The sequence below is a fragment of the Rhipicephalus sanguineus genome, chromosome 6 (assembly GCF_013339695.2).
Source record: "Rhipicephalus sanguineus isolate Rsan-2018 chromosome 6, BIME_Rsan_1.4, whole genome shotgun sequence".
Taxonomy (NCBI): domain Eukaryota; kingdom Metazoa; phylum Arthropoda; class Arachnida; order Ixodida; family Ixodidae; genus Rhipicephalus; species Rhipicephalus sanguineus.
The window spans coordinates 77,765,831-77,791,912 of record NC_051181.1 but is presented as its reverse complement, the minus strand read 5'-3'; the positions used below and the strand labels follow the sequence as shown (position 1 = coordinate 77,791,912).

The 26,082-nt window shown below is 50.5% G+C and overlaps 1 protein-coding gene across 1 annotated transcript in view; it reads right to left on the bottom strand.

The window, feature by feature from the left end:
• Nucleotides 1-25,745, bottom strand: part of LOC119395915 (thromboxane-A synthase) — a 162,599-nt gene extending 136,854 nt beyond the window's left edge. The window contains exon 1 of the mRNA XM_049416815.1: nt 25,658-25,745. The gene's annotated coding sequence lies outside the window, so the exon portion shown is untranslated. The remainder of the gene's footprint in view (nt 1-25,657) is intronic.
• Nucleotides 25,746-26,082: the final 337 nt, after the last annotated feature.

Below are 26,082 nucleotides of genomic sequence, written 5' to 3'. Positions count from 1 at the left end.
CTTGACTGATGCAGGCGAGTGCGACTTGAACACTGGCGCCCCCTATGCTAGCCGCGTCACTGGTTCAAAAGTGCGCCGACCCACGGACGACATGTCATCCTTGGCACGCGTTCACCAGATCGCCGGATAAGCGACGTGTACCGCTGTCGGAAATGCTGTCGCTGACGTTTATCACCTCTCCGGAAGTTAAAACGAGTGCACTAAAAATCCACCTGACAAGGTCGAGTAATATTGACTGCCGGATGCGAACACTTTGTTTCACGACTCTGAAACTGCACCATATCGTAATGACAGTTTATATAAAAGCTCAGAAATGGAGACGGATTTCAATACTTGCACAGTGCGAACGGAGGACTTGTTAATTTGTTAATAGAAGCTTTCCAAAAAGGTTGTAGAAGTTTACCACGGCAGAATATTTTGCAAGTGTTCGGGCAACTCGTTCCTTGCTTATGTTCGGGCTTTAAAAGAAAGGCCGCGACGTTGGCGGACGGGCCAACGAAAATTACTTAAATTGAACTTTGATACGCTCAGTTATGCACAACAGTGAGTATATTGAGGAAAATTCTTGAATGCTATTAATGCGTATTCTAGGACGCATTGTTAATGCCTATGCTAGAACGAAAGACGCGAGCTTTTTTCGAGAGGCTCGTTTCTTTGTTACACAGGACCAAATTAAGCCAACGGATGAGGAAAGCGAAGGAAAACGTAGGCGGCATTATTTGTTGTTGTTTTTAACTGTAGTGTAGTATTTGTCACATATATAAATGGATTAAAGCAGACGAAAAGTCACCCTTACCGTCGGTGAGATCCTAAACCCAGAACCTTCGAGTTACGCATATGCTGTTGCCTATCTTAACACGTCCTAATTTGAGTAAACCCTTAATGATCACGTTCGCAAGAATGCACATAAACTTGAATTTGTAGCCTCAAAACAAAAAATCACACCATATCCACGAAGTGAATGATGATTGAGGAGCTGGCTCGGAGAAGATCGGGTAAACCCGTGAATCTTCCGTACAATTAAGTAAGTTTTGATGAACTATATAGACAATTTACAATTATACACACATTGATGAAGTATATATACAGAGTTATTATACAATGTCCTCTATGGGATTTGTTTTTCTTTGTATATTACAATCTTGTGGTCCGTGAAGTACGTGGCCAACAGTTCTTGGATTACAGGCTGCATTTGAAAGTTGGCGATAGAGCACTGCACGGGCCGTGATTTTCGGCCCGGGCCCGGAACTCGTTCAAGTTTACCCGCCCGAACCCGGCCCGGTGACTCAAAGCGAGACCCGGGCCCGGCCCGAACCCGAGAAAAAATTTCACCTACCCGGCCCGGCCCGGCCCGACCACAGATCAGGCCCGACTGAGGCCCGAGCCAGTAATCTAGGTGGTGTTGCCCGAACATGAAATCGACAGCAAGGTGTCTTAAGTGGCAAATATCTACGCTTTGTTGGCGCATGTTTCGCTAACAATTATACTTTAACCTACCGTAATTTCTTGTAAAAAGGGGCTCACGGTGGAAACACTTGAGCGGACGTACTGGGCACAATGAGTGTTTGTTCGGCAGTATAGTATACTGCACCCATTTTAACGCGGTAGCGTTAGAGAGCTCGTGTCGCAGAAATTCCGCTGTCGGCGTCGGCACCGTTGGTTGTGAGCGAAAAATCATCCGTGAGCGAAAAATCGAGAAAGTAGCAAATAAAATAAACGATAAAATCTTCGGTCCCAATGAGGATCGAACCCGGGCCGTTCGCGTGATAAGCAGGTGTCTTACCACAAAGCCACGATGTTGCTTACAGCTGCTACGGACAAAAACACTACATAAATGTCATGTAGTGAAAGGAGTCTCGACGCATTTTGTTCGGCAGGTGTCACGACGAAAACGAGCCCATACGGTAGGCGCATTCGCGAGGCCATCAAACTACGTCGAAAAACGCCGGGATAGTGCAGCCATCGCCGCTAAATACACACACGAACTTTCAAACAGCTCATCTAGAGGAAAACATATCAAGCCAACGCAGCAAACGCTAGATAATGTGCTGCCATCTGTGAGGCATTGTGAGAAATATGTCTCGACTTTTCATGGCATCCGAGAGGGCCGGCGCGCGGCGTATATCTTGGAGGCCATGCGACTCTTGCTTTAGATCGAAAGCCTGTAAAATTCGCGCGCGTGCGTGCGTGTGTGTTTGTAACAATACACATTAATAAGTATGCACTTAGTGGTTGAAGTGCGCACAAGGGGCCGGATTTCGCTATCGCGTTCAACTCTTAAAGGCGAAGCTTAAGGGTCCCCCAATTTTTTTTTTCTGCAAATACAATGGGGATGACCAAGAGCGTTTTGTATCAGGTATTGTAGCGAGGAAAGTGATTTGCAACATAAGTTCAGTTTCGATAGGGAGAGCAATAAAAGCAGAGGAGACCGAGAACAGAACGCTCTGTTCACTTTGTTTTCATTGCGCTCAAATGAAATTTAAAGCATGCTCTAACGACAAAGCCAATCGTGCACCCTCCCGGATATGTAGCACCTGTCTTGCGATGTGTAGCACCTGTCTTGCGATGTGCGATGTGTCTTGCGATATGTGCGATGTGTAGTGTGGGCTCCATGTGTAAACTTTTATTAACGCGAGCTTTATCATGAAAATTCGAATGAAAAAAAAAGCATCGCGGTAATTTTCTTGGCTGCGTAAAAGGTTTGAATGTTAGTGTGCGCTTGTTGAGAGTTATGCTATTATGTTATGATGATATTTACAACCGAAAAAGCGCGCAGCGCGGTTTTGTATGCGTTCAAGTTTACAGATAAGTGTTTGGCATAGGGATTCCATGCCGCACAGACATAATCAAGGATTGATCGCACATTCGCGACGTACAGAGTTTCTTTCGGACTTTTTGGGGGAGATTTCAAGTTACAATAAGTTAAACACACCGTTGCCTTCACGAGTTACATGCATATATGCTTATTCCAAGATAAGTGAGAAGACAAGTGATAAGCGTTCGGTAGATATTATCGGATTTGGTAGCCCATACGTTTTTTCCAACATGAACTGGAAGATAATAATATAAGCGTTCCATATGCCTTATGGAATGTGGCCTTTAATGGGAGTTTTACGTAATCGTATACAGTAGAGCATTGCACGGGCCTGATTTTTCGGGCCGGGCCCGCTTTTCGGGTCCGGCCCGCTTTTTCGGGCACGGGCCCGCTCTATGAAGCTCGAGCCCCGCCCGGGCCCGTGTTTCCAAGCCCGGGCCCGGGCGTACATGACCGAACCCAAACCGAGCCTGGCCTGGGCCCGTGGTTCCTAGAGTTACTGTATATGCTACCTTCAGGTAGCAGAGTTGCGCATAGGTCCACCTAGCAACCACAGCTATGCGGTGAAGTCGCACTTCGTTTTTGCAGGCAACATGCCTACCGCGTCGCCGATTAACATGTCAGTCGGGTAGAAGACCGGCGATAAACATTCACTGTCGATGAAAAGTGTTAATTCAGTTCGCTGCCGCGGCGGCGTCGATAAATACAGTTAGCCCGAGCGTCAGCTTCTCCGCAATGCATGGTTGCTAGCGGCGTTTGGAAGACAGATGCGCAACTCTGCTACCTAAAGGTAGCATATACAGTAACTCTAGTGGTTCCAAGCCCGGGCCCGGCCCGGGCGTTCATTACTAAACCTGGTTTATGACTAGGTCCGGCCTGGGCCCGCTAGAGGATATTAGTTGTTGATGATGATTATTAATGATGCCTTGTGCTTTGTAGCGGGCGATCGGACGGAAACTCCGGTGTTTACGTGCATCGAAATGTCCCTTTGCCCGCGGTGGTAGCTCAGCGGTTAACCTGTTTCGCTGTTAAGTCCTAGGACGTGGGTGCGATTCCCGCGGCCACGGCGGCCGCATTTTGATGGAGGCGAAATGCAAGAACACCCGTGTACTTACCTTTAGGTGTACGTTAAAGAACTCGAGGTGGTCGAAATTAATCCGGTCCCAACTACGGCGTGCCTCGTAATCATATCGTGGTTTTGACACGTAATACCAAGGAGTATAAAGGAATATAAATGAAATGTTGCCTATATGGCACATAGCAAGTCACTACAATAACAGTATAGTGAAAATGACGCATAGCAACAAAAGTTATTAAAGTGCACAGCTAACATGAAAAAGCAGAAGGAAGCAAACTCGGGACATTTTCTTTAATGCTCTTTTCTACGCTCGCGTTGGAAACATTATTTACACAATTTTTTAAAAGAGGCTCCTAATTAATCATTTGTTGCAGCAAGATAAAAACGTTAACGTTATGTATGGTGAACAGCCACCAAAAGCAGATGAAATATAAATCGTTCATATTCTAACGTCGCCACGGAAACGTAATCGCCATGTACAATATAATTACATAATCAAGCTGCTGCACACCATACTTGATGCTATTCCAGATAAAAGGTTTCGCCCTTCTAAGCTCTACTAAGAGCCAGCTCTTTTCACGTATCACTTCAGCGTGGCACACAATGCCTAAGACAATGCAGTGCACAACGTTCGCGTGTGCTCGAAGGCCCGACTTAGGTCTTATGAGTGGGCCCGAGCCCGGCCCGGCCCGCAGCCTCAAGCCCGGGCCCAGCCCGAGCCCGCCGGAAAACGCTTCAGACGGCCCGGCCCGCGGGCCGGGCCGGGCCCGGGCTTTCTGATCGGCCCGGGCCCGTGCAGTGCTCTAGTATACAGTGCCATACCATTGCGTGAGATATGTAAGCGGGTGTTTTTTTTTCTAAGGGGGTGTTGGAACTTTTCGATGCATCAAATAATTAAATGCGTATGGCTTCAGTATATAACAGTCTTACTGCAATGAACTTTAACTTTAAATACGCTTGAAGTGTGAAGTGTATGCCGCGTCAACTAGCGAAATTTTACACCAGCGTGGCTCGCACAGCATAGCCTTACTGGCTTTTGTACCACTAAATTCAACACAACTAAGATTTTCGACAGAGAATTAGGAACTTTGCCAACATACGGTGATACGAACTTCTGCAGGCCGGAGTTATAGGAGAACACTGGAAATGGTCTTCGCCTCGTATGAGAGTTACAATAGGCCGCTGCTGATACGACATCGTGATAAAGGTTATGATGATGACCATGAGCACGCAGTTGTCGGTAAGCTCATTTGCATACTATACTACATAATGTGTGCTGCGTTCAACTAAATATTGATGGCTTTGCTTCGCTTACAAACGAATCTTTCTACGTAAGAAGTAAGCCGCTTGTTCACAGCTGAACACACTGCTCGTCGATTAGGCACTCCTTAGTAAACGTATGTATCGTCCGGTTGCTGGCTAAAGTACGGTGTTACGGTAGTTTAATGCTCACGATGCAATATAATGGCTAAAGAATGATCAGTTTTCTCCCGGTGGTACAGGACTTCAACTAATGCGATCTGTAACGAGAGCTGACTAACCACATAAACTTTCACAAGGATCCAGTCTGAGGTTAAAGACGACAGTAGATACTCTGTTATACCGTCTATATATTACAAACAAGGCTAAGTCTGGCAAGCAAACACAACCGTCGCAACAACCTTCAGAAGCAGTCCTACACGGTGGCCATGGCCGTTTCCACTCCACAGTGGAATGACTGTGCAAAGTACCGGAACAGCCTGAGCGGGTCGCGGCACCTGTATTTGCCGTCCGAGGTGCCGCATTTAGCCATACACCAGAACGAACATCATCATGTTGCCCGACAGCGAATTGTAGACTTCCAGCTTCGCCTGGTGGCCGCCGTCGGCGACATCGAAGAAGGCCCTGAAAGCCGCATCCAGAGACATCACACTCTCGGCCAGCTCGAGCCTCGTCATGTGCGGCCACCCGGGCGGAGGCGACGCGTGTCGCGTGCCAGCCAACGAGGCGTTCAGCAGGCACAGGGCCTGCGACTCGACCGCGGCCCGCGTGCCGTTGTCAGCCTCGCGGAGGTCGCGGAACACGAGTCCAGCGATAGCGACGGCGATCTCGGAGCCCAGGGCAGCGTACTTGACCGCCGGCGGCGCTTGCACGCCGTAAAACAAGGGCTCCAACGCGACGGGCAAGAGCTCGAAACGCTGCGGCGCCGCCACCGACACTGCATTCACGAAATAGTGGTAGCGGACTGCGCCCCTCCAAAAGAATAGTGCCATGCGCGTATCGCGCGTCGTCGCGCCGCGCGGCCACCGTGCCCTCCATGTTGCCGAAAATGCTGGAGTTCTTGTCGGGGAAGCGTTTGAAGAGATCGTCTAGTTCAGCGGTGGGCCTATGGACGACGAAGAGCCGTTCCCGGCGCGCGACTGCGTGCTACGTTCGACAAACTGCTTCCACATCGGCGATGCCGCGTACCCTTCCCGGAAGGAGGCGCGCACGTTCTTCAGCAGGACATTGACGTCCTCGATCACTTCGGGCGTCGCTTCGTCTTGAATGTAGCTGGCGTAGAAGGCAAGCCCCATGTACCAGTGAGCGAGTGCCACGCAGAAGAGCAGGTGATCGCGCGCCGCGTGCCCGTGTGATGAGTAGTAGTAGCGGATGATCTCGGGCTGGTCAACAGGGATGCAGCCTAGACGGCGACCCAGCCCACGTAGCAGGGGCGTAGCCAGAAATTTTTTTCGGGGGGGGGGGGGGGGGGTTCAACCATACTTTATGTATGTTTGTGTGTGCGTTTGTATGTGTGCGTGTTGAAATTGAAAATTGAAATTGAAAAATTTCGGGGGGGGGGGGGTATGAACCCCCCCACTCTGGCTACGCCCCTGCCACGTAGTAAGCCACGTGCGACTCGCCGAGAGCGCGCACCAGCTCGAAGAAGGTGACGAAGAAGCGTACGTTGGTCACGGTGAACCTGTACGACGTCGTGCCGTTGGATCCTGCCGTCTCGAAGTTCTCCCGAAATTCCACCTCCCACGTGGGCCTGCGGGAGTGTGAAATGTTACCTCGACGTAAGGTGCTTGCCTCCGTATTGGTTAAGATTGGCATCGTTATATTGCTGATACGGAACGCCGAGAGTGATACGTAACTACATCCCCCACGTCCAAGGCTGCCAACGTCTTGTAACATGCCCGAAGAAGGTACACCTCCCACCTCTCCACGTTACAAAAAAAATCACAGCATATCTACGAAGTGAATGATGGTGAGTGGGCGAAGCACCGGGGGATCATTCGGGTAACCGTGAATCTCCCGTACATTGCCCACTCGAGCATGCAAATGAGTGACAACACGTGTGTTCAGTGTACCATGTAATACCACTTTATCGTACTCCCAAAGAGTCCCTGACTTCCCGGCATCTCTTGTACACTTCACTGTCTCTAACAGGCGGCAATTGACGCAAATCGCCGAAAAGAATCGTATCCAGTCCCCCAAACGGTTCGTCCAGTCTTTGAATAATCTGTCTGAGACGGCAGTCAACGGCGTTCAAGTTTACGTTCATTTTCATCCATGGCAGAAAGAGAACGTGCGGTCTGGAACGCGCTTATATACGCATTTGCACCACAGCGTCCTCTCGTGTATTTAAAGTGACATGAAGAGCCGATGACAAAGCTCGGTCCTAAGGTCCATAATGTGTACGTTGAAGTCGTCGACCAGTATAAAGGGTTTTTGTTTGTATGTGTTTTATATTGTTTCGTCAAAATTACGATTGTTGTTCGTCTATTGTAAACCTTTTTTTAATTCACATACACACATATGTTTCGACTACAGCAACGGTTTTCTAACCACCATTACAGCGGACAGTGAGCGTCGACGACAAAGCTAGGTCCTAAGACTTATCATTTCTACGTTGAAATCGCCGACTGGTATAAAGGGTTTGTGCTTCTTGGTGTTTTATATTGTCTTGTCGCAATTATGATATGCCATTGCGCACCGCAGCGCCCTTAGCGGAGTCCATGCAAAACTGAGACACGCCGCCGCCTCGTCGGACACGGGACATGCCTTGACCATAAGGTGCTTCGCGCCTAAAACCCCGTGCGCAGTTCCACACCAAATAAATGAGCGAAATTTCAATCGTCCATAGATCCACACTGCGCGCAATTATTACGTTAATTCTGTACTGTAACATCCGCAACTGCGATCAGCGCGCGGTATCACACGGCATGCAGCTGTAGAAGCAATCTCGTGCCTCAACCTCGCGCACGACACATGCTCTCCAGCATGCGCCTCCATCCAGCAGCATCGCCAATGCTCGGCTCGCTCGGCTCGTGTTCCGGATCGCTGCTGTGCCTCTGGACGCTTCTTCTCGCTGCCTTGCCGCCAACAACCATTACGTGCTTGAACAACCAATAAACCTCTTCACATTTGGTGGAGGGTGTTGTTCGTTCCCGTTGCTACACCCTGGAGCTGCGAAGCCGGACGCTTCCGTCGATCATGACTGACAACGAAAACCCACCGGCGCCTTCTCCCCTGTCCGTCACCTGCACCGGGCTTCCTCGGCTACGGGACCCAAATGTCTTCAATGTATCGCGCATGTACTTGAACATTATTACACGTGTTCAACAGTTTTCACCTGTGTGTATTTTACGTTATCTTGTTCCTAGGGCATAACCTTGTTACTGCTACATTCTTATTTGTCTTGAACATGTATGCTAGTTCTATTTTTTTTTCTTTTTTGAACCCTTAAAATACTGATATGCATGGTTCATCTATTGCTTTTTCATTCTTTGCTGTTGTCGCTGTTATGGTTACCTTGTACTTGCGGATTTTCCCTTTAAATTTTCCTAATATGAAGTCCATTTTATTTGTACGCCCTCTCCTGTATAGCCTGAAAAGGCCCACAGTACTGAACAAATAAATAAATAAATAAATAAATAAATAAATAAATAAATAAATAAATAAATAAATAAATAAATAAATAAATAAATAAATGTGCATCATGCTTCGCCTTCAAGTGTTACAGATTGTAACACGCTGCCGGAACTTTTATTTCGTTCAAGCCAGCGCGCTGAGTCGTCTGGCGCGCTTTTCCAAAGGTGACGGAGTGTCGCCGAGTCGACGTTGTGCTATTCGCATTGACAATGATAATTCGAGCGGATCAATTTCTACTGTAACATTCATTTTGTTTGTTTGTTTGTTTGTTTGTTTTGTTTTGTAGTGAAGAGTACGAGACGACGACGAAGCAGCCAAGAAAGCAAGCCACATCGTGAGTGGTAGCCACGCGACCCGAGCTTGCGCTTGCTTGGATTTTGGACCCTCGACGTTCCTCGACGTTCCTCATCGTTCCTTCACGTCTGTACGTGAATAAACCACGTGACATTTGGTGGAGGTACGTGGGTTTCCCCTACGACCCTGGATCTTCGCTCCCGTAAGCTTCCCCCCCTTCGTGATACCAACATGGCCACCGAGTCTCCTTCCCAGCCTGGCCCTTCGGCTGTCCACGTCACTTGTGGCGCCGTGTATCCTCAGCGGGACCCCCCCATCTTCTCGGGCTCCGGTGAATCGGACGTGGACGAGTGGCTGTCGAGGTATGACAAAGTCGGCGCCAGCAACAGATGGGACGATCCAATGAAGCTTGGGTATGTGCAATTCTACCTTGCCGACATAGCCCAACTGTGGTATCACAACCACGAGGCCGAGCTTCCATCTTGGTCAGCTTTCAAGACTGCTATCAAGGACGTCTTTGGATGGCCTGCGGCTCGCAAGCTTCTCGCCGAGCAGCGCTTGCGTCAGCGTGCACAACAACCGGGTGAGACCTACACGGGTTACATCGAGGATGTCCTCCATTTGTGCACCCGCGTCGACCCCGCTATGCCTGAGGAGGCCAAAATCAACCACATCTTGAAGGGCATCGAGGACGGCGCCTTCCAGCTGCTGCTCGCGCGGAATCCCACCACAATCGCTGCGCTAGTTTCCCTCTGTCAGAGTTTCGACGAATTGCGCAGGCAGCGCGCGATCGCCCGTCAGGCCCTCCCGACCCCCGACACGCTCTCCAGCTTGCAGCTAGCCGTCCCTCCGGCCACTCAGCCGACTCTCCAGCCCACGATCAAAGACTTCATCCGTGAAGAAGTCGCACGCCAGCTGTCCTTACTGCCGCTCACTCACGAGCCGGCGCATCCTCTGGCTCCGGGCATTCAACAAGCCATTCGGACGCAAGTTTCTGAGGCTCTCCCACCCATGTTCCAACAACCGCCCGTCACTGCGCCGCTTACCTACGCCGCCGTTGCTGCTCGGCCCCCTCAACAGCCTATGCCCTCTGCTCCACCTCGACCACTGATGCCGTCCCATGCCTTGGCGACCACCGCGTATCACCAATCTATGCCTTACGCTCCACCTCGGCCACTTACGCCGCCCCGTGTCTTGCCAACATCCGCGTATGCTTCGTCGCCGCCCATCCCAAACCCCTCGGCTCCGTCTTTCCGCCGCTCCGACGCGTGGCGAACCCCGGACAATCGGCCCATCTGTTTCTCCTGTGGCCTCGCCGGCCACGTCGCTCGCCATTGTCGCCTGGTTCCTCCAACATTCGACGCCGTGGGCATGCCAGTTGCGTCGTCGTCCAGGTCGCCCCCAAACTACGCCCCTCCTCACTTCGACGCCGACGGCAGGCCGGTCGCGTCGTCGTCCCGGTCGCCACCGGAGTATGCCCGTGATCAACGACCCAACGCGACCCACCGGTCACCGTCCCCTCGACGACGCTCCCTGTCACCTATGCGTCGCCGACCTGCTGCGCAAGAGGGAAACTGATCGCTGCAGTTCCGGAGGCAAGAACTGCATGCGAAGCGAACTGCCCAAGGCCTCCGTCTTTTTCGCCGCAAAACGTTATCGACGTCAATGTTGAAGGGACCACGGCCCAAGCGCTAATTGATACCGGGGCCGCCGTTTCCGTAATCTGCGAGAGCCTCTGCCGCCAGTTAAAAAAAGTGACCACGTCGCTCTCAGGACTCATGCTCCGCACTGCGAACTCGCAGTTCATAGCACCTTCAGCCGTGTGCACCGCGCGCGTTAATATTCAAGGCGAACTTTACGTCATTGAGTTTTTCGTGCTGCCGTCCTGCTCTCACGACGTTATCCTCGGCTGGGACTTCCTTTCACGTCATCGCGCCATCATAGATTGCGCCCGAGCAGAAGTCGCCCTTACGCCGCTGCAATCTTCTGTTTCGGGGCCTACCATATCTGACGCATGTAAACTTGTCATTGCTGCCGACGCTGACGTAGCCCCAAACACGTCCACCCTTGTCGCCTTGACTTGTCCGGCCGCCCCTGACGGCGCTGTCCTGTTCGCCCCGTCAGAGCTGTTTCTCCGCCGCCACGCCCTACGACTGCCGTTTGCCGTACTCACCGTCGAATCCGGCGCTACCATCATGCCGATTGCCAACTTGCGCACCTCGCCCGTTCGTCTACTTCGCGGGGAATGCTTGGGAAGCATACATGCCGTTGACCTGCTTCGCTTTCTGGAGTTCGCTGAAGCCCCACTTCACCATCAGCTGAATGCCATGACAGCCCCTGTTGCGGCACCTCCGAAGTCAGACATTTTTCACCCTTCTTTGTCCCCGGATCTATCATTGGACCATCGACGCGAACTATTGGCCCTTCTAGAAGAGTTCCGCTCATCCTTCGACTGCGGTCAGCCATCTCTGGGTCGCACAACGAGCGTCACGCACCACATCGACACCGGTGGTCATGCCCCTTTACGCCAACGACCATATCGCGTTTCGGCGGAAGAGCGCCGTGTTATCAATGAACAAGTCGATGATATGCTCACGCGCGGAGTCATTCAGCCATCTGAGAGCCCCTGGTCGTCCCCTGTCGTGCTTGTGCGCAAAAAGGATGGCTCTATCAGATTCTGCGTCGACTACCGCCGCCTGAATAAGATAACTCGGAAGGATGTATACCCGTTGCCACGCATCGACGATGCCCTCGATTGCTTGCAAGGAGCAGAATATTTCTCGTCCTTGGATTTACGATCGGGCTATTGGCAAGTTCCACTCGCTGACCCTGACCGCCCGAAGACTGCGTTCGTTACTCCCGATGGGCTTTATGAGTTCAAGGTGATGCCCTTCGGACTCTGCAACGCCCCAGCTACCTTCGAACGAATGATGGATAACATCCTTCGTGGCCACAAGTGGAATACCTGCCTGTGCTACCTTGACGACATTGTTGTATTTTCCCGCGATTTTCCGACTCATCTAGTTCGTCTTCGCGCTATTCTCACGTGCCTCGCCTCTGCTGGCCTTCAACTTAACATCAAGAAGTGCCATTTTGCTGCGCGCCAACTCACCATACTAGGTCACGTCGTCTGCAAGGAAGGCGTTCTTCCGGATCCCGCTAAACTTCGTGCCGTGGCCGAGTACCCCAAGCCCAATTCCATCAAGACGCTCCGAAGCTTTATTGGGCTGTGCTCATATTTTCGTCGATTTGTGCGCGACTTCGCTTCTATCATCGCACCTCTTACCAACCTACTGACAGCCTCTAACGGCCTGTCGGCTTGGTCACCAGAGTGCGATGAAGCTTTCATGACGCTACGGCGCTTATTAACGTCACCTCCGATACTCCGTCACTTTGACCCTAATGTGCCTACGGAGGTCCATACTGACGCCAGCGGTGTCGGTCTTGGTGCTGTACTGGCTCAACGAAAACCAGGATACGACGAGTACGTTGTTGCTTACGCGAGTCGAACCCTGAAGAAAGCGGAGTGCAACTACTCGGTCACTGAAAAAGAGTGCCTCGCCATAATCTGGGCTTTGACCAAGTTCCGTCCATACCTTTATGGCCGCCCCTTCGAAGTAGTCACGGACCATCACGCGCTCTGTTGGCTCTCATCTCTGAAAGATCCTTCAGGCCGCCTCGGTCGTTGGGCGCTTCGGCTGCAGGAATACGACATTCGTGTTGTGTACAGATCCGGCCGCAAGCACTCGGACGCTGATGCGCTATCCCGCTCACCGTTACCGTCCGACACAGCTTCGCCGTCAGACACGTCAGATGTCTTGACGCCCCTTGACTTCGCAGACATGCCGTCGGAGCAACGCAAGGATGCGTGGATCTCCGAACTCGTCGACTTTCTGACTGGTTCATTGGTTCATCCAGCGTCAAGAACTCTCCGTCGTCAAGCCACGCATTTCGCACTCCGCGACGGCCTCCTCTATCGGCGTAATTACGCACCTGACGGTCGGAGGTGGTTGCTAGTGATCCCGCGCCACATGCGCACAGAAGTCTGCACTGCTTTTCACAACGACCTGCAAAGCGCTCACGCTGGCGCTCTGAAGACTTACAACCGCTTGCGTCAGCGATACTACTGGCGCGGCATGTACACGTTCGTGCGCAAGTACGTACGTGCTTGTACTGCTTGTCAGCAGCGTAAAGCTCCACCTCAACGCCCAACCGGTCCACTTCAGCCTCTACCTTGTCCGGGACGTCCATTCGACCGCGTCGGCATCGACTTATATGGCCCGCTTCCCCCGACTTCCTCTGGGAATCGGTGGATCATCGTTGGCGTGGACCACCTCACCCGTTACGCAGAGACTGCAGCACTTCCAACGGCTACCGCAAGAGAGGTTGCGTTTTTTATCTTACGCAACTTTGTCCTTCGCCACGGTGCTCCCCGGGAACTTTTGAGCGACAGAGGGCGTGTTTTCCTGTCTGACGCTATTCAGGCCTTGCTCGTCCAGTGCAACATCGTTCATCGAATGACCACCGCATATCATCCGCAGACGAATGGCCTCACGGAACGATTTAATCGCACACTCGGTGATATGTTGACAATGTACACGGCATCAGACCAGACCAACTGGGACACCGTCCTGCCGTTCGTCACGTACGCGTACAACACCGCAACGCACGCGACCACCGGTTTCTCACCTTTCTTTCTTTTATACGGACGCGACCCGTCCTGCACGCTGGACACTATGCTTCCCTATACGCCGGACTCGTCTGAATATACTGCGATTTCTGTTTGTTTGTTTGTTTGTTTGTTTGTTTGTTTGTTTGTTTTCGAGCTTACCGATTTTCGCCACCACGCGAATCGCTGATTAGCTCGTATAAAGTCCGCGCAATGGTTCACATTTTGCTCGTAGGGCGTGAGCAGCTCGGCAGTCATCGGAGCCTGCCGAAGATACATCGTCCAGTTAAGGCGTTGTCCAATTCGAAGACTTCGACGAAGCTTCACATAAGATTGCAACATCCTGAGTTCCTAATTCAACTTAGGTGAACTCAGAAACTTATCAAGTCGGTTCTCGTTACCATAGACCTGCGCAAGGTACCCCACTATGGGGTGCAAAGTTCTACCGCAGTGCTACACCCCCCCCTCCCCTCTCCGCCGTTGGTAGAGTCCGAAAGAAAACAAGTTTTGCAATGGATGCGAAAATATAAAAAAATCGCAGGGTGCCTTATGCATCACACCTAAGGAGACTCGAAGACAAAAGCCTTCTTTTTCTTCTCAATCGATGTTTTGATCTGGCCTCGACACCCACTGAAAGCTTTATAGAGCTAACGTGCTTTTGCACTGCCTCCGAGGCACCTCGTCTGATTTTGCTTTGCCTCCGCGATCGGTCCACCTTTGACCAAGCTAGGTTGTCATGTGATGGCACACTATGTGACGTCACGTTATGTGACGTCACATATTTTCGCGATCTGGGATGATTTTTTTTTTTTTTTTGCATCACTCGTGTGGACGTCGCCGACGGGGGACGCTGGTCAATTTTCGCGTTTGATGCGGCATCTAAGGCTTTCGCCTTAAAAACAAAGCGATGACGTGCTTTTCACAATAGCCTGCCTTTGGTCACTGACATTCCGGGAGTGCTGGTTGGAAGCCCTGACCTCCATTAAAAAGGCTGGACGGCGCATCCCCGCTCTGCGAGGCGGGCGCTTGTGAAGCCACCGAAAAGTCCCCTGTTTTTCCCGGAAGCTGGCGTCTTCTGTCCGTCTTAGGCGCGCAGTTCAAGTATTAGCGAGTGGCAGCTGTTGTTATAATCGTTCTTTTTCTTGTTTTTTTTTTCGGTGTGCTGCAACGTACAGCTAGGGCGTACAACAAACTCTGCGATTACGCCTCACTTTAGACGCCGATGAGCGCTGCACGAAAGATCACAGACGCCGTGCCGACACCGTCCTAATAGGGGAGTGCTGCAACGTACAAACGTACAAAATACGTAAAACGTGATACAACTTTGAGGTACTTAAGTGTAAAATGTCATCCCTGACGACTTTTCCGGTCGATTCGTACAGTTTACTGCGCTACAGGCAGGCATCTCTTTAAAAATGAACAGAAAAGCTCTCGCGCCGGTAGCAATTGACTGGTTGTGGCGGTGGCTTCCGGGACAAAAACGGCGGCTTCCGGTGGCTTCACGCCCGCGCGCTCGATGCGCCATCCAGCTCCTCCTAGTGGAAATCAATGTTGGAAGTAACATGCGTGGTCTTCAACCGCCATTATCGCCAACAGCCTGCGTAGCCTGCACTTTAAACAATGGCGGCACAGGTCCGACTATGTAAAGATGTGGGGACAACCTTAGCAACCCACGTAGATTATTAGGAGGGGCGTCCGCCCTCCTCGACGTGCGCAAGGCTGTGCTTATTACCGATCGAAACGTTACGAGCACAGAGAAACAGTTCTTTTAAACTTCTGCAGTCATATTATATAAGCGGCATTATTAATGCCGCTTTGGTTAGTTACTGTGGTGGTTACACCAACATTGGCTCGTTAGCATAGGCCAACGTTGCCATGGGCGTGCGCAGGAAGGGAGCAGGGGGATTGGCTCCACCCCCCCCCCCCCCCAAAAAAAAAAAGAAAAAAAAATCGGCAGACTGTTGCGCCACGCGGTACACGAGCCGCTCCCACACAGAAACGACTCCTGCACCGCACGGAAGTGACGTCATGCGTTTTTCGGTTAGGCGCGCCGTTTGAATTATATGCCATGAATTCGCCGAGTCGGCAAGCGAGTATGCCTCCCCATCGGTCTTCCGTCAGCCGCACTTTCTGCTACTGCGCTGCTGGTGGTCGTGTCTAGAGGCCCTGTGATATTCGTTGTTTGATGACCGTCGCAGAATTGGCTCTGTTTACTATGATACGGTGTTTTAAGAATCAATGCACTTTCTCGGCGAACGCACGAGGACACGCAAAATTCAGATGCAGATGGCTGCATTGGTTCCTCCGGCACCTGCGTCCAGAATGTTGATTTGCACGGTTTATCAAGGCTCTGATGACAGGAAGACGCACTGTTACAGACGTGGTCTCAGAACTGAGTCACTGGGCCGGCTCGTGGTGATGTGTTATCGCGATGGAAAGAAACGCGAACAGCGTAAAGCGTGGTTTTCGGTACAGTCGAACTTCAACATGCTTTGGCTGTCGCTGGGCGAATCTGTGCTTTCGGCCGGCGTCACCGTAGCGCTAGAATTTTGTTCCGGCTGGCGCTACCGCAGCGCGTGTGTTCGGAGTACAAGGCACGACTGGCAGATGATAACCATAACAAAGTAATGATGAAAAAAGTTTCCTGCCATCATTTTAGCAGCTAACAGTCACTGTTTCTCTTCGCTTCTTGTAGCCATGCCGAATATGCAACACGAAAGCTTCTTATGTCGCTCAGTGTACCGTCACCACCTCACGAATTAATCGGCAGATTAAGTCGCTTCAAAATGCTGACGTGTCGCCGTGATTCTCAAGGCTACACTGTACTTTAGGCGATCAGCACTTGATAAACGATGCTCAGTGGCAATAGCCGACTGCGTTAACCCAGCTACCTACATAACAGTGCCGAACAGTTTGTCTGCCTTGCTGAATAACACGGCTGGTGACCGCACAGCATGAGTTACCTAGCAACGGATGATAACGGCCGATACGTGTTCGCACTTTGCGAAAAGCCTGCAGTGCAGGAGCATTGGCCATCGCAGATCACAGGCTCGGTAAAAACATTCGCAGCCGCACTGGGATTTGTGGGTCCGGACGTTCACACGAACTGTGCAATGACATTTATTTCATCGTCAACCTTACCCTTCGCGACAAGCAAAATGAGGTACTCGGCTGCAAGGACGCTCTCATCTTCGACGACACCACGTTTTGACATTGCAAACTAGAGAATGCAGAACGAAACAATCCGCACATCACAGTGAGAAAACTGTTACCCTTCGCAGCGCCCCCTGGATTTAAGACGTTTGCGATACGTCATTAATGAACAAATGTAGATTAACTAACTCATCAAACACCTTTTGTTTAATATTTTTCTAGGTTCAACACAATATAAAGTAATAATCTTTCCAAGTAAGTTGTTTTAAGTTTATTTTAATGAGGTTACGTCACTTCCGCGCGGTGCAGGAGCCACTTCTGTGTGGGATCGTCTCGTGCACCTAAGAGCGGTGCACGAGACGCTGCCAACAACATCACCTAAGAGCCTATGCTCCTGAGTGCAATGAATAGAGGACGTCCTTAGCGGGAGACTTACCCTGCTGGTTCCCAGTAACCACTGAAGTCAGGCAGCACTTGAATGACGTGGCATGAGGTATCCCAAGAGGTCAGTAAGTGTCTGCAGAGAAGGAGAACAAAATAGGTGGATAGCAAAATGACGTCTTCCGGTTCGATGCCTAGCTCTTCGCTGTTTCAAGGTGTGTGCCGTTCAGTGTAATCGGGGAGAAAACGTGTACTTTCTGCGACGTGGTTGTTACCAGTTATCTTGCCTCCTCTCCGATTACACTGAACCACACACAACTTGAAGCAGCGACGAGCTAAGCCTTGACGGTTCCTAGAACCGGAAGTGCTGTAGCAGACGACGCGCCGTTTTTTATCTTTCGTTAGTCGTTGTTGCGATAATATCAGCGCAGGTATATTTAGGACCCGGTATCTTTTCATGCACATCTCCTAGTCCCATTCTTCATGAGTACATTTCAGCCAATAAAAGGTTATTCGCAGATGCATGCCAATCTGAGCATCTGTTATACAAACGACAGCGAATCTGTGAAAGCGGGTCCTCGCCACCTTTGGGACTACAACACTGATTGTAAGCGGGCCAGTCGCTACGTACTGAGCTTGAAGAACAGCGCGCCAAGACGGAACGAAAAGAAGCACGCCATACACAGCGCTTACTAACAACTCAATTTATTATCGCTTGACAGGTAATGAATACGACAACATATGTGACTACACAGAAACAGCAAAGCGAAACGCCCCCACAACCAGATTCGTCACCAGCACACTCGCACTCAGCACCCGAGGAAATACATTTCTTTCCGTGAAGGAGCCACAGTGTGAGAACCATGGAGCAAGGAAAAATAAGGAGAGGCCCTGACGTCACATTCGTGAAGCCTCCACATCGCAATAAAGCCCCTTGATCTAGAAAGTAGCGACACTCTCCTCCGCGCGCGCGTTTTCCTCCTCAATTCTCCTCGGATTTCTCCCGTCCCCTGGCCGGCGCGCTGCGCACGGCACGCTGAACCCTCCACTGGCTCGCCGCAGCCGCATTAAAATCACTGCGCGCGCTTGTTTAATCGGCCCCTTGAAGCGTCAAATGAGAACCTGTTTCTTAAGCAATAGTCATGACGAAAGCGGGCTTCCGATGGAACAAAGTGACAAATATATTTTTAAAGACGCTTCGGTATATACAAATAAGCGCTTCGAAAAAAAATGAGTATATCAACTGGCGGCTGAGCGGTTTACCTTCCCGTCGCCGCCTGGGCTGTCCTTAACACGGTGTATTAACGCATATAATCTAACCAGCATAAAGTGTAGGCGAGAATTTTTTTCATAATTGTGGTCTTGATGAGCTAAAAGAAGGCACCCAAAAAGGAATGTGGTGGTTTACTTAAATTGGGCCAAATGAGTGAGCCCGAAGCCTTTTTGTGTCAATGCCGCTGTCAGACACGCACGCACGCACACGATGCATGCACGCAGGCACACACACACGCCTATACACACGTGATAAAGACACGCACATACGTACACACACGGACATGCATACACACGCGATACAGACACGCACACACATAGATACACAAGATCATACGCACGGGATACAGGCAGGCACGCTCATACACATGCAATATAGATACGCACATACATACACACGCGCGTACACACGTGTTATAGACACACGTGCGTGGACATGCGAACAGACACGCACGCACTTACATACACATGCGCATACACACGTGATATAGACACGCACGCACATACATACATATACACGCGCATATAGACGCGATACAGACACGCACATACATACATACACACGCGATACAGACACGCACGCTCATACATACATACACACGCGATACAGACACGCACGCTCATACATATATACACACGCGATATAGACGCGCACGCACATACATACACACGTGATACCGACACGCACGCACATACATACACACGCGATACAGACACGCACGCTCATACATACATACACACGCGATACAGACACGCACGCACATACATACACACGCGATACAGGCACGAACGCTCATACCTACATACACACGCGATACAGGCACGCACGCTTACCTACATACACACGCGATACAGACACGCACGCTCATACATACATACACACGCGATACAGACACGCACGCACATAAATACATACACACGCGATACAGACACGCACGCTCATAATACATACACACGCGATACAGACACGCACGTTCATACATACATACACACGCGATACAGACACGCAAGCACATACATACATACACACGCGATACAGACACGCACGCACATACATACACACGCAATGCAGACACGCACGCACATACATACACACGCTATGCAGACACGCACGCACACACATACACACGCGATGCAGACACGCAAGCGCATAAATACACACGCGATAAAGAGACGCAGGCACATACATACACACGCGATACAGACACACGCGCACATACACAGTGATACAGAAACGCATGCGCATGCACAAGTGATACAGAGTATACAGACTTCAAAGGTATACTGCGCTAAAAGGAACAAGGACACAGAAAAGGGGGGACAACACATGCGCAGACTCACAACTGCGCATGTGTTGTCCCCCCTTTTCTGTGTCCTTGTTCCTTTTAGCGCAGTATACCTTTGAAGAATGAACATCAACCAACTAGCCCAACTTGCTGCTCTGTTTAGAGTATACAGACACGCACGCGCAGGCGCACGCATACACATGCGTGCGTACACGCACAAACACCGCGAATACACAAACGCACGCACATGCACTCACACGTTAACATGTGCGCACACGCACATACAAACGCAGGCGCACATATGCGCACATACAAACACGCATACACCTGCACACACCCGTACACACACGCCTGGAGGGTTGACGCCTGGAGGGTTCATGGCGGGCGTGAGCAGATGAAAGCGCGCGAAGTTTGCTTGCGCTCGCTTCTCGTGACGTCAGGGTCACCTGACTGGGAGCTATCGCGCGTCGCAGCCATTCAGCGTTGCGGATGCGCCGGCTCCGCGAAAGAGAGGGTGAAAAAAGAGGAGGTTGACGGCGCGGCGAGGATGAGCCGGCGTGGATAAAGGAGCGTCGCTATTTTCCAACATCAAGGGGCTTTACATCGCAAACAACCGCATCGCCTCCTAGCGAAGGAGCCTCGAAACATTTCGCGATTTCCGCCGTGTCGTTTGCAAGCGCATGCGCGATTCGAGCTTTTTCTTTTTTTCGCCGCGCAAGCGGCGTCGCGGCGCAGTCGATTCACGCATGCTGCTCCTTGTGTGTGTTCTTTAGGAAAGCTACGCAATGCCCAGCTGCTGCGTATGGTTGCGTATACCCGGTGCAAATCGCATGTACTGCGGAAAGTACCGGGTGTCACTTTTCATGTGTACGTACACGTTCGCTTCATTGCTGATCGCTAATGCATAGTATTTGCATGCGAAGCTCTCGGATGTGCGCTCTGTTGCTTCTTACTCAATGTGTCAACTCAGAACACACGTGAACTTTTGTTTTTGGCGTCTGACGCGCCGTACATAACATGCGCCGAAGGCATCGTACGTTTTTGAGGCTGTGTCATTCAACGAAAGGGCAATAAATTTATGTTGTTCTTATCGGACTACGTGATGTAGGTATTGTGCTGTGTGCGTTCGCTACGTGCTCGCTGTTGTGTGCTTACTGGAATTACAAACTCAAATTACAAAATCGCGTATACAATACAGCGGTGTCCTCTTTTCGACGTGAAGTTACGTCAACTATAGGTTGGCGTTGCGCCCAATTGCTACTACGCTCACTCCATATACACGAACAAAGAACCGCTAATCCTGCAACAGATCGGGAAATCGGGCAACGAGAAAAGGAAGGCCTAACGCCCAGCAGAACGCGTAAGTCGCTGCTAGGTGAGTTCGAATACGATGATGCAGGGGATGAACGTTTTTGATCACGGCACGTGCCGGTATTCTGTACTGTTGCACAAAAACGCTCCACGAAGAATTTCAGCACGCAGCGCTCGGGCCTGCCACGCACGAACAGCTTGGTAAACGTCTGCTTGCAACATTTTACTGCGTGCGAACCGCACAATACGCGTAAAGTTTACGCCGGGACTACAAATCTGCGCAGACGCTAACCACCGCTATACCACCGCGGAGAGCACGCCGCGGGGCGTCTGCTGTTTTGTTTGCCCCATACCGGTTTGTTTGCCCCATAAATCTGACGTCACTTCCGCCACACTTTTCGCAATGCATTGAAATACGATAAGGCCTCTCCTTAGTATTTCTTCCTCCATGGGGAGAACTTACGCAATCCTGGTGCCTTTCATGAATTTCGAAGGATTCCCGAATTTCGCGTCTCATCCTGCCCGCGTACCGGCCTATCGCTTTGCACTGTTAGAATGAAGGACGGCATGCGCAATGTGCAGTATGCGCGACAAGAGTGCTCCCGGAAGAATTTCGAACGTCGCACGCGTGTTCGTGTACTAGGACTACTGGGGGTCATAGGCGTGCGAACAGGGGGGCAGGGAGGGGCGCCCCCCCCCTAGTCACCTGTGAGGGAGGGGGGGCGTAATCTGCCCCGTACATTGATCCTTCTAGTCACCAAAGAGGAGGGGGGGGCGCAAAATCTGCCCCATACATTGACTTAGTAGGATGGGGGGGGGGCGCTGCGATGAACCTTCGCCCCCCCCCCCTGATTGGGAACCCTGCGAACGCCTATGCTGGGGGTTGGTCTGCCCGCTCATCTTTGTGATGAGTCATCACCAATACTGACGAACTGAGCTTACTGCCGACTTAGGGCTCCGGTTCTCCTGCGCTGGACATGTGTGTGTGTGTGTGTGTATGTGTGTGTGCGTGTGTATGTGTATGTGTGTGTGTTTGTGTGTGTTTGTGTGTGTGCGTGTGTATGTGTATGTGTGTGTGTTTGTGTGTGTGTTTGTGCGTGCGCGCGTGTGTTTAACTTCGATGACCACACTTGCGGTAACGACAAGCTAAATCACTGAATGAGCTTTCGGAGTCTGTCTGCGGACTGGAAACACTTTCAACAGAATCGAGCGAACTGCTGACGAAGCAATCTCACACCTTTCGCCTGCTCTTTATGCTTGGTCGACTGCTCGACCTTCCGCTTTGACCTCCCGTTGCGCTGCCAGCCTTCGCACTCTCCTGAAAAGAAGCCCCCTAGTAGTCATTCACTAATAAAACGCGTTACCAGAGGCCATTCACTGAGATACGCCTGCATAGATTACCGCGCATATGTCACCTTTAGCTCGGTGTCACCACCAGTGGGCATTATCGAGGTGGTGAAACTAGAAGGGAGAGGCGCCGAATCGTATTTTGTGTAAGGCGGGAGATGCGCGGTACGACATGGCACGCAAAATGAGTTGCGATACATCCGACAGATGGCGAAGGAATGCAAAGAGGAACGCACACGAGCGCTGCCTCTTCGCCTTCCTTCTTTCACTGCATCTCCTTTGAGTTGACTCAGCGCGATACAACGAGACAGAGGCGTTTATCCTCAGTTGGATGTCATCGGCGTGTGGTCACGTGGCTGTAGGTTGCGCTTTAAAACATGTGTTTCTGCGCTAATAAAGTTAGTTGTGAGAACAGCGCTGGTGCTCGTGTCCCTTCACATCTGTCTCGTTTTATCGCGCTGGATCCACTCAATATGTTTAACGGAATCCAACTCGCCCGAATGTCAGTTCTTCTTTCAGCACTTCGGTGCTTGCGTCACAGATTCTGCAAAATGTACGTTAACCAACCCGTCCACATCGCCATTCTTCTTCAGTGTGTTTGGGCTGTATTTGAAAATTACTATTCTCCAAAACGAAAAGAAAGAGAGAGAGAAAGTCACTGTGACTGCGCGCAATGATTTGTTAAAGGAGAAAAAGTCGCAAAAACAAGAGAAGGGTGGATACGCCCTCTCGAAGTGACGTCGGCTGGTCATGAAGCATCTTTACCACGTGACGAAGTGACGTCATGACGAGCTCGCCGTGACATCATGTGCTTTGATGGCGCCTCCTCTTCTATGTAGATAATTATTTCTTTATATGTAAAGGTCGACAGTATTGTAATCTGAAAGAGCCAGATATCGAACGTAGCACGTTATTGAAATTTCAATGTCCACAATAAACCAAACACGAGAAAACACTTTGAAGTGTGTGATGTCACACTGATGCACTGTCACTGAAATCTTACAAAAATATTAAAACGCCAAGTGTGACGTTCGTTTTCTCACGCAGTGATTAAAAACTTAACACAAAATTAACGAAGAAGAGTTTTGCAGTGCTATTACCCTAAACTAATAAAATTATCTTTCGGTGGGAACTAAAGAGTGATGTTAAATTCAATTACGCCGATGAAGGACGTTTCAAAACCCTTTATTCATTGATTTGTCCTAGAGGAGTTGCTTAGTTGTGCAAAAAAATGAAGGCCAAACTTATTCATCTCGCCTGACGCTCATCATGAGCACGTGTTTTGTCGGCGTCAGGGTCCTCAAAAACATTTTCCTCGTATAAACAAGGCTTCAACGCATGGCAGGCTTTTCAAGCTTGTTGCCATCGGTTCGCTTAGAACGCAGCGTATGACACTGCGAGCTGGCGCAGGCACGTTAAGGCCCGAACACACGTACGCGTGGCAGCGCGTCAACGCGTGACTTTTTGACGCGGCGTCGCGCCCTCTCCCTGTGGAGAGGGAGGGCGCGCAGCTTCGCGTAGCCGCGCGCCCTCTCTCCCCATAGGGAGAGGGCGCGACGCCGCGTCAAAAAATCACGCGTTGACGCGCTGCAACGCGTACGTGTGTTCGGGCCTTTAGGGTCGACTGCGCCTTCAGCATCCGTCTTGGTTTTCGTTGCGCTTGTTTTTGTAGCTTAAAGCAACAAAAAAGCACGTAGCTTGTGGCTTATAGCGTTGTTTTAGCAGCTTATACCGAGTCTCGAATTAACACCCCTCTTCGTATTGTCCGATTTCTCTTCTATAGTGGCCGCGTTTACATGCCATACGTTCATGGCTTACAGCTCAAAAGGACGCGGACCTTTCGTCCTTTTGCGTCCACTTGCGTCCTTTTGCGTCCACTTGCGTCCTTTTGCGTTCTTTTGCGTCCTTTTGCGCGGTAACCCATTAACGTAATCCAAATCGCCCAATGTTTTTTATTCTTATTCGCCATACGCTCTTTCATGATGAGTCCCCGCCGATTAGCTCGTCTTTCTTTCGCAATGTTATCCCTGTGTCGGCTGCATTATTACAAGCACGAGTAAAATGGGGCGAAAGCTCAAAGTCGACGTAGCAATGAGGCACAACGAATGCACGCAACTAATTCGCTGCGATGAATCCCAAGAACTCGAAAGAAATGCGTTGAAAAACGCTTGTCCATTAGGCACAGACGCAAGCAGTCTTCACTCCCACAGGTCAAATTATTCTATTATAAAGCAGTGTACAATATGCGCGTGGTTATAGGAACGGGCAACAAGGCGGCGAACAAGGGGAAAGGTTTACGCCGCCTATGGCTCGTTAAGGAGTGCCATGTCCGCGTACGCACGTTCACTCGTAAAATCGTTAGCTCTACCGTTTAGTTAGACCTGTTGTGATTATTACGTCGTTAGTGCTGCCCCTCGCTCTCCTGGCACAGATGGCGTGGGCGTTTTCCTCGCACGATGCTCTACTGAACTTACGCCGGCCACTATGCGTTATGACGCGTTTGCGTCAGCGTCATGATGCATTCGTATATATGCGCCGTGCCTGACGTGTGTTGTGTAGCTAACGCGCCCTTCGCACATTTTTCAATCGACTAAACCCTAACCTCCCCCCCCCTCCACCACCACCACCACCACCACCACCACCAGGAACGCGACGATTGACGCACGTAGCGAAAGGACTAAAGTGATCTAAGGCTTAGGTGTAGGACAGTTCAAATGGAGTAGCTCAGATGTACAAGAAAATAAATTCCGGAAGAGGCGTTGCTAAGACATGAACGCGAAAAAACAAACTAACAAACGAATGAATAAACACGAAGAAAAGCTTGTGGCACGACCAAAGACTTGTACAACAAAGATTTGTAGGCCGTGCATGGTTGACGTCAACAAAGCGCCCAAGATAGAGTGCTTACGCTGTGCGAAAAGGCGTTACGTGCCAAGTTATCCTCGACTTAAGCACAGTGTACATTATTATAATACCATATCAGTGCACATTTAATAATGTGCGATGTTACGACGAATGCTTAATTGTGCGCAAGGGCGTTGTAACATTTTCACGAATCCCGTCTGCGTTTTCGTCCGTAACCTGAGTGATACCGTGACGCTGAAGAAACCGCTGAAGAAAAAGAAAAGATACAAGAAAAATGCGGAATTTCTTACCTGCTGCTGCCCCTCATGCTCCTCAGCCTCGGCCTTGTTCTCACCGGGCGGCTTTTTGGGTGCGACGGGAATCACGTCTTGCACAAATCCCAATGTTTTTTCTCCAGACTATGAAATAAATTCACCGGGCAATCAGTCGACCTTCGGGATGTCGGAGAGTTCAATTCGAAGGCTACTTCAAGAGGACAAATTAGCACCAAGTCCAATGTTATCATATTGTCGAGAAGGAACCATTTCCCCACCTTTCTTTTTTTTTTTTTTGAGCTGTGATTCCCTACTTCAGTAAGCCGCTCACGTCGAGTTGGCCGCAAGAGCCGAGTGGCCAGCCAATGCAATCCATCACGTAACTTGTTTGTGTTTGTTTGTTTGTTTGTTTGTTTGTTTGTTTGTTTGTTTGTTTGTTTTAAAACGCACTACAGTCCTAA